Below are 8,698 nucleotides of genomic sequence, written 5' to 3' on the forward strand. Positions count from 1 at the left end.
ACACAGTCATCTGTGCAGATTTCACGTTTATAGCAGCAAGCAGACGGATGTTTTTTTTCCTAAAGAGGTTTTAATAGGTTGGCGGTGTTTTTGCTTCTACTAGCGTTTACCCTTGGTGGAAAATCACTGCAAGTTTTCGAAACTGAGTGGACGACATTCAGGAAGAGAGCGATGGGGTTTTTTTAATATAAAGAGCGCGGTTTGTTTATCGATTGGAAAGCAACACAAGGCAAACACGGATTTAATTTTTTTTATTTTTTTATGCTGTTTTATAAAGGGCAAGAACTGAATCAGTACAGAAATGTGTGCCGGGTTTTGGACCCGCCACTTGCTAATCTCGCAACAGCCAATCTTTCTGGAAATAGCCCATTGCAAGATCTAACGTCGTGAACTTACCAAAGAATAACGGGGTTTCGGCCCGGAACGTTGTCTGTTTCCTTCGCTCCATAGATACTGCTGCACCCGCTGAGTTTCTCCAGCATTTTTTTGTGTACGTACTCTAACCTAGTCTGGGTACTTTAGCAGAAACTCAGCGGGGATGTGAGGCAGCATCTATGGAGCGAAGGAAATAGGCAACGTTTCGGGCCGAAACCCTTCCGGGTTTCGGCCCGAAACGTTGCCTATTTCCCATGTCCTTCGCTCCATAGATGCTGCCTCACCCGCTGAGTTCCTCCAGCATTTCTGTCCACCTTCGATTTTTGTTTCTTCAGCATCTGCAGTTCCATCTGTAAACGAAACTTTGATCAAAGCCCAGCTCAGCTGCAAACGGCTCCACGTGTTCCGGATAGTGTTGCATTCCTCTTGATTTCGAAAATAGGCTTTACAAAAAAATTAAAAAAAAAAAAAAAATCAGAATCGCCCAACTCTTCCCGGGCGAACGATCAACTAACATTCGGGGTGTATCGGTCCTGCAGCGCGGTTGAAAGGAAGAAATGTTTGTACATTAGTGGCTTCAAAGAGACTGAGTCAGTCTTTAAATATTTCTATTTTAATGAAGTATATGTTATTAAGCGATTTAATCCAGCGTTCGCCTAAAAATAGCAGTTGTAGATAGCCAGCTCGGGTTAAAATGAAGTGTATGTATTCACTCATTAACTCATTCATTCATTCGACCATTCATTCATTCATTCTGCGCTTGCTTTTTGCATTGTCCGGGATTCTCGGTGAGGTCCGTGGACAGATGCGGGGAAGGGTTTTTTTCCCCCCGAGGGAGCGGTCATTTATTGAATTATACAAGAGTGCATGCATTAAAGACGGCGGGGGGGGGGGGGGGGGGGGGGGGGGGACTGGCTGGTTTTGCGGAGCCCTGGCCCAGCCGACATACAGAGGGACTATAGTCGAGTCCTCCCTCGCATGAAATGAAGGTCAGTCACTCAAACAAAGACTCCCAGGGTTACCTTGAACTTCCTCCCCGCACACACGCCAGGGACAAGCCAGGGGACTGAGCCCCCACCATCTACTTATACCGCGGATAGATAGTAATTATCAAGCCCCATTCTCTCCCTCTATCTCTCTCTCACACACACACACACACACAAACTCAGCCACGGGTATGTCCAGCATTCCATGTCCAATTCCTCGCGTTCCTTTACCAATCGGGGTATATCCATGGTACATCCAGAACTAGGGGTCACGGTTTAAGGGTAAGAGGGAAGTCTTTTAGGACCGAGATGAGGAAAACATTTTTCACACAGAGAGTGGTGAATCTGTGGGATTATCTGCCACAGAAGGTAGTTGAGGTAGTTGAGTTAGTTGTAGCTGAGGCCAGTTCGTTGGCTATATTTAAGAGGGAGTTAGATGTGGCCCTTGTGGCTAAAGGGATCGGGGGGGGGTATGGAGAGAAGGCAGGGATGGGATACTGAGTTGGATGATCAGCCATGATCATATCGAATGGCGGTGCAGGCTCGACGGGCCGAATGGCCTACTCCTGCACCTATTTGCTATGTTTCTATGTTTCTATGGAGCGAAGGAAACAGGCAAGGAAATAGGAAATAGGCAACGTTTCGGGCCGAAACCCGGAAGGGTTTCGGCCCGAAACGTTGCCTATTTCCTTCGCTCCACAGATGCTGCCTCACCCGCTGAGTTTCTCCAGCATTTCTGTCCCCCTTCGATTTTTTTTCCAGCATCTGCAGTTCTTTCTGTATACGAAACTTATCAAAGCCACGGGTGTGTCCAGCATGTCCAATTCCTCGCGTCCCTTTTCCAATCGGGGTATATCCATTCGCACATTAGTATCCAGATCTTGAGGGGGTTATATACTGATTTCTTATCGTTTATGCCTTTTTAGTGCATATACTAGTTTGGCCAAAGACTGGACATATTAGTAAATACCACCATTTAAATTCCACTCTGCTCATCATTTTTATTTTGTTAGGGAGAGGCAAGGACAGATGCTGGTTTATTCAAAATAAGACCCAAAGCGCTGGGAGTAAATCAGTGGGTGAGACAGACGGAACATGGATAGCTCCAAATATATTTTAAATATATGTTTAATTAATATTTACTTTTAGGTCTGTAAACACTGCAGACCGTGTGATTCTATGGGCTGGTATCGCGGTTCATATCACGGTTACCACAGTCCTCTCTCTATATCTCTGTCTGAAGAAGGGTTTCGGCCCGAAACGTTGCCTATTTCCTTCGCTCCATAGATGCTGCTGCACCCGCTGAGTTTCTCCAGCTTTTTTTTTTGTGTACCCTTCGATTCTCCAGCATCTGCAGTTCCCTCTTAAACCCTCTCTCTATCTCTCTGTCCCTGTAGATTCACCTTTGACCAAAGCAATTCCCATCTATTTTACGCCCGAGGGGGGGGGGGGGGCACTCGTTTTCTCGTCTGAGGTTTAAGAGTCTGAATGACACACGGAGAAGGTGTGGAAGTGAAGTCCGTGTTCGGGGTTGTGTGTGAAAGGCGTCTTGAAAGGCGGCTCTGAGCGGAGCGGCAGACGGGTTCCCACCAGGGGCTATCCACGGGATTAGTTAGTATTTGTTTTAGAGATACAGCGCGGAAACAGGCCCTTCAGCGCCACCGACCAGCGCACCCACACAAGGGACAATTTACACTTATACCAAGCCCAAACCTGTCCGTCTTTGTGGCGTGGGACAAAACCCACACAGGTCACGGGGAGAAGGTCGGTACAAACTCCGGTAGTCAGGATCGAACCCGGGTCTCTGGCTGGAAGCGCTGGAAGGCAGCAACTCTACCGCTGCGCCACAAAGACCCGACATCTTTGTGTGTTTTTAAGTTGGTCTACCTCATTTTTTGAAAGCAATTTGATGGAGTTTTTTTAAGGGTTTTTTTTAATGAAGCTCACAGGAGAATTAAACATTAAATTGGCGGCAGTTGTGCCCGTGTGGTGGAATGGGGGCGGCCAGGAAGGATTTTACGAGGAAAGGGGGGGTTTTAACTGACTCCACAACTCAGCGCAGCCCTGGACCGAATTTGGACATATTAGGCTGCGCGCCGGGTAAACGCCGTCATTACACAATGGAACAGGGATAGCAAATCAATAGTGAAACTAACCCGGCAGTGGTTCATAGATAGCCAATGATCAACTATTTAAGTTATAAATTAAACTATTCATCTGAAGAACGGCCCCGACCAGAAACATCACCTGTCCATGTTCTTCAGAGACGCTGACTGACCCGCTGAGTTACTCCAGCATTCTGTGTCTTTTCTTTATCAACCAGCATCTGCTATTCCTAGTGTCTGCAACTATTTCCCAGATACCGGTTTACACTGCGATTAACTCTATGGAGACGCGTTGGGGACAAACTATCAATAAATACAGATTTAAAAGGGGAAAAAAAACATATTTGTCAACAGGCAACGAAATAGGAAATAGGCAACGATAGGACACAAAGCAAGTTGTGTGTGGGTGTGTGGGAAGTTGGGAGGGAAAGGCACGATGGATTCTCTCAGCGAGGGGACAGCGGATAAATGGAATGATGTACCTGGAGTGAATGACTGAGGGGGGCATCTATTACTGCCAGCGATTCTTGTTATGCGCAGGGATAAACTCGCCCGGTGATGCTATTTTTCTTCGAAGGGATCGATGCCATTTATTAAATTGTACACACATCTCGCAGATGAATAGCGATAGAGCCGGCCTCACTACATCCGAATTATCTGTCAAATGTCCCACTGAATTCTCGAGGTAGAGACACTAGGCTACTTTGAACTAGTGAAGCTCCACAATATGGGAGAATGGTCCCGACATTTCATCACCAAATGCTCCATTTCTATGTTTAATTTATACTGCAATCGTTTCTTCACTAGCTTTGAAATAAACTCGAATCTATATTTAAGACATCGGTATATATATATATATATACACCCACACACACACATATATATATACACACGCACACACACAACACACACATATATATATACACACACACACATATATATATATATATACACACACACACACACACACACACACACATATATATATATATATACGCACACACACACACACACATATATATATATATGTACATATATATATACACACACACACACATATATACACACACACACACACACACACACACACACACACACACACACACACACACATATATATATATAATTCTGGATTCATTTAATTTTGCTTTGATTTCCGATGTATTTATGTCGCACTAACTCTAATACACAAGCACACAATGGTCAAGCAAACCTTTCATTCGTGTTGAACGCGCCTACCTTATCATGAGCCGGGTCTCACTTCTTCAGGTTGTTTGTGGAAGCCGCCGGGAAACGCGCCCCAGAACCGCCTCGTTCAGTCGGCCTCTTACATGGACTTTAAAAAAATAAAATACAAACAAAAAAAAACCCTCTAAAGCTGACGAATCTATTTTCAACCAACGTGAATTCGTGATCTGGTAAAGGAATCGTCTCGCTTTCCTCCATGGATAGAAATCTGCAGAAAGGGAAAGAAAGGGGGAGAAAGAAAGGGGGAGAGGGGGAGAGAGCGGCTGTAGACGTGGGATTATTTGTCATTAAAACGGAAAGAACCGTCCACATTCAAACGCGTAAAATTCACCATCATTATTTTGTTTAGCCTGTGAATGAGCGAATGGGCGATTTCTACCTCTAAGGCCGAAACCAGTGCAGTTAGTTACTCGATTAGTGTAACAGGAAGACACAATGTAATGTCTTGAATTACTCGCGTAACAGCGGCGGCGATTCAGGATACGGTGCGGAGTAGCTGAAACATTCCTGCCGGTGCCGGGTTTATTATAACGTGTATTTGCTCTCGGCGTTTGTATTTCAAGGGGTTTTAAGAATTGTTCACTTTACCAGGACCCTGTTTTCATGTTTTTAATTCGCAGCCTTTTTCAGTAAATGGGAGTTTTACTGCTTTTCAGATGTGACTTTGTTTGCCACGTCTGCAAGATTTAACATAACACGCGGAACCCGGGAAGGGTGGTCTTTCATTCGACGTTGAAATCCCATTGACCGGTGGTTTTAATGAGACGTGTGTGTGTGTGTGTGTGTGAGTGAGTAAGTGTGAGCGAGTGAGTGAGTGTGTGCGAACGAGTATGTGATACATTATGTGTGTGTGAGAGTAAGTGTGAGTAAGTGAGTGTGTGTGGATGTGAGCGCGTGTGTGATAAACGGTGTGTGTGTGAGTGAGTGTGTGTGTGAATGAGCAAGTGTGTGTGTGTGTGAGAAACAGTGTGTGTGTGTGGGTGACTGTGTGTGTGTAAGTGTGGGTGAGTGAGTGTGTGTGTATGTGAGCGCGTGTGTGATAAACTGTGTGAGAGTGTGTGTGTGTGTGTCTATGTATGTGTGTGTGTGTGTGCGCGAGTACGTATGTGTGATAAGTGAGAAACTCTGTGTGTGTGTGCGCGCGTGAGAGAAAAAGCAGAGAGAGCCTACACACTCACACACACAGTGGGGGAGATAACTCTTCCCCCACTGTCTCTCCTCGTCTTCCCCGGAGGACAGACAGACAGACAGACAGACAGACAGACAGACAGACAGACAGACAGACAGACAGACAGACAGCTTTGCCCGACTCCCCTCTCCCGCCTCATCTGTCCGCACGCCCCATCGCCTTGATTAACAAAATGCCCAACTCAACTCTACTCCTAATTCCCCAGACGTCAGTGTCAATCAGCGTGTAGATATATATAGCTGTGGGCGACTAACTCCTTCACTAAATCTGCTGCTCCATCAATTGTTAGGAGGCTGGTGTGTGTGTGTGTTTGTGTGTGTGTGGGGGTGAGAAGGAGAGAAAGAGAGAGAGAGAGAGGGGGGGGGGGGGGGGGGGGGTGTGGAGAGAGAATGGCGTCCAACAAGCCGATACAATAAGGTTACACACAGCCCGCAACCGCGTGGCCACACAAAATGGGGAGCGCATTATATAACGTTATCTATCACTGTGTTTCAGGCGGTTGGATGAGATGAGGAAAAAATATTAAACGAGTCCCACTCGTGTCTTCAATGCGGTTGATCGATTAGATGACGGGTTATAAAAAAAAATGCATACATTGCGTGTTCCCATCGTATTAAAGTCTCATTTCATGTTCCCTGTCAATGGGGGAGGGGAGAAAAAGCACCAGAAAAAAAAGAAATTGATTCTTGCAATTGTGCGAAGAAAGACAACTTACCTTCAGTAGATAAATAACGGGGGGGGGGGGGGGGGGGGGGGGGGGGGGCTGGAGATTAGCTTGATCTGTCTTGCACGGGTCCCAACGTTTTGATTGAGAAATACATCTCCTGAATACCCTGGAGTACCATCTCGGCAAATATCTCCTCTGCAACGAGCGAGTCGACCGGCCTGCAAAAACAAGACTCTGCTCACACAGAAAGAATCTGTAAACAAGTCGTTTGGCAGCCGGCTGGAAAATTAATGCTCACAGTCAAACCTGCCCGCCCGGGTTTTAGACGCTGCCAGACAATAGAAGCAATGCTCCATTTTGTCCCCCCCCCCCCCCCACCTCTCTCCCCTCCCCCCCCCCCCCCTCCTCTCCCTCTCCCCTCTCCCCTCCCCCCCCCTCCCTCCCCCTCACCCACATCTCCTCCTTAGAACAAATAAACAAAAGACCGCATTCTTTGTCACGGTAAATGGATTTTTCCGAGATGTGATAATGTGGCCTCGTCTTTTTAGCTAGATCAGCAATCTGTGGCAACACAAGATAGATAGATATAGATATATATATAGATGACGGCGCAAAATCACGTTCTCGACCCGCTCTGATCCCAGCTTTCCGGAGGGGAGGTCCTTTGAGACGCGGTGAGACGGCGGTGGAGGTGGCGGTGGTTTGACGCCCAGCCTGGGGTTGCAGCGACTACTCTGCTCGGCTCCTCTTAAAGCGGCCACGCTCGCTGGGTCACTGAGACGTCCCTTCCTTCCATCCCCTCACTCACTCGCTCCGGTGGTTGTCATTTCGCTCTGTAATTTCCGCTTCACAAATAACCCCCCCCCCCCCCCCAAAATGAAAATTGAACCGGTTCTGATCTCCTGGAGGCGAAGTCCCGGAGATGGGTTTATGATAAATAATGTCACCACCATTCCAAGATGGCAGCGCCTAACTTATTGGACTAATTTTAGCAAACTGGAGATTAATGGGATGCTGTTGGCCGGGAGTTAGAGGTTAGGGGTGGGTTTATTTGTGGGGTGGGGGGGGTGGTGGGGGGTGTAAAGGCGGGTTATGTTGCCGGGAAGGGTCGTGGCGTTCAGGGAGTGAAGGGAAATATGTGTAATGGGATCTCTGGAGATGCACAATGTCGGTCTCAGGGCAATTCCACCCACAGCAGAGGCAGCGTGTTGTTGCCGCCGTGAAATTCGACGGTAGATGCTGCTTGACACGGGAGACAGACTCAGCTGTGTCGCCTTCATGAATGTTCACAGATCAGGTCTGGATAGAGTCAGGGCAGTTGCTGTGACACAGATACACACGTTTATTCTGGATATAAACAAATGTCCCTTTACCTCGAGTCTCCCTCTCCCGTGTCTGAAGAAGTGTCTCGACCCGAAACGTCACCCATTCCTTATCTCCAGAGATGCTGCCTGTCCCGCTGAGTTACTCCAGCGTTTTGTGTCTACCTTCGACATATAACGGGGAGGCGATTTATCTAACAAGCCCCGCTGTGATTGTCGCAATGGGGTGGCATTGTGTGAGGCAAACAGAATACTGCTTGGTCTCCCTGTCCCTGTGCCTGGTGTGGGGGGGGTGGGGTGGGGGCTGTGATGGGGGTGGGGGGTAGGGGGGGGGGGGGGGGGGGGGGGGGGGGGTGGGGGGAAGAGAGGGTGAACGAGAGAGACGGGCATTTAATCCACCTGTTCCTCTACATTACGCGCGGGCGACGTGACAGCTTTAATAATCCAGAGATAACATTTTGTCACAAAGGGGCGTCTCTTCAATCGGGATTTTTTTTTTAAACCCTCGGATGTGTTGTCTTGATTTAGCAAAAATGCCGGGTCCGCGAAGTGATTAGAAACAGCTTGGGGAGAGAGAGAGAGAGAGAGATGGTCTAGTTATTCAGATTCACAATGCAAGCGGGCCCAGACGCAGGCTACAGGGGGGGGGGGGGGGGGGGGAAGTAGGGGGGGGGGGGGAGAGAGAGAGGGGGGGGGGGGGGGGGAGAGGGGGGGGGGGGGGGGAGGGGGGGTGAGGAGTGACAGGGGGGGAGGGGAGAGGGGGGGAGGGTGGGAGGTTTGGGAGAGAGAGGGGGGAGTGACGGGAG

At 48.1% G+C, this 8,698-nt stretch overlaps 1 long non-coding RNA gene across 4 annotated transcripts in view; it reads right to left on the reverse strand.

Moving 5' to 3' along the window:
* Positions 1–212: 212 nt before the first annotated feature.
* LOC129706674 (uncharacterized) overlaps positions 213–8,698 on the reverse strand; it is a 10,105-nt gene continuing 1,619 nt past the window's right edge. Inside the window, exons 1-4 of one of the 4 annotated variants that reach the window (XR_008725090.1) lie at positions 7,025–7,556; positions 6,619–6,788; positions 4,706–4,922; positions 213–818 (exon numbers count right to left, since the gene is read on the reverse strand). This is a non-coding gene — a long non-coding RNA (uncharacterized LOC129706674). Of the gene's footprint in view, positions 909–4,705; positions 4,923–6,618; positions 6,932–7,024; positions 7,557–8,698 lie in introns of those variants that run through there. The other 3 variants (XR_008725089.1, XR_008725088.1, XR_008725087.1) reach the window with 3 other exon arrangements.

The sequence above is a fragment of the Leucoraja erinacea genome, chromosome 20 (assembly GCF_028641065.1).
Source record: "Leucoraja erinacea ecotype New England chromosome 20, Leri_hhj_1, whole genome shotgun sequence".
NCBI lineage: Eukaryota > Metazoa > Chordata > Chondrichthyes > Rajiformes > Rajidae > Leucoraja > Leucoraja erinaceus.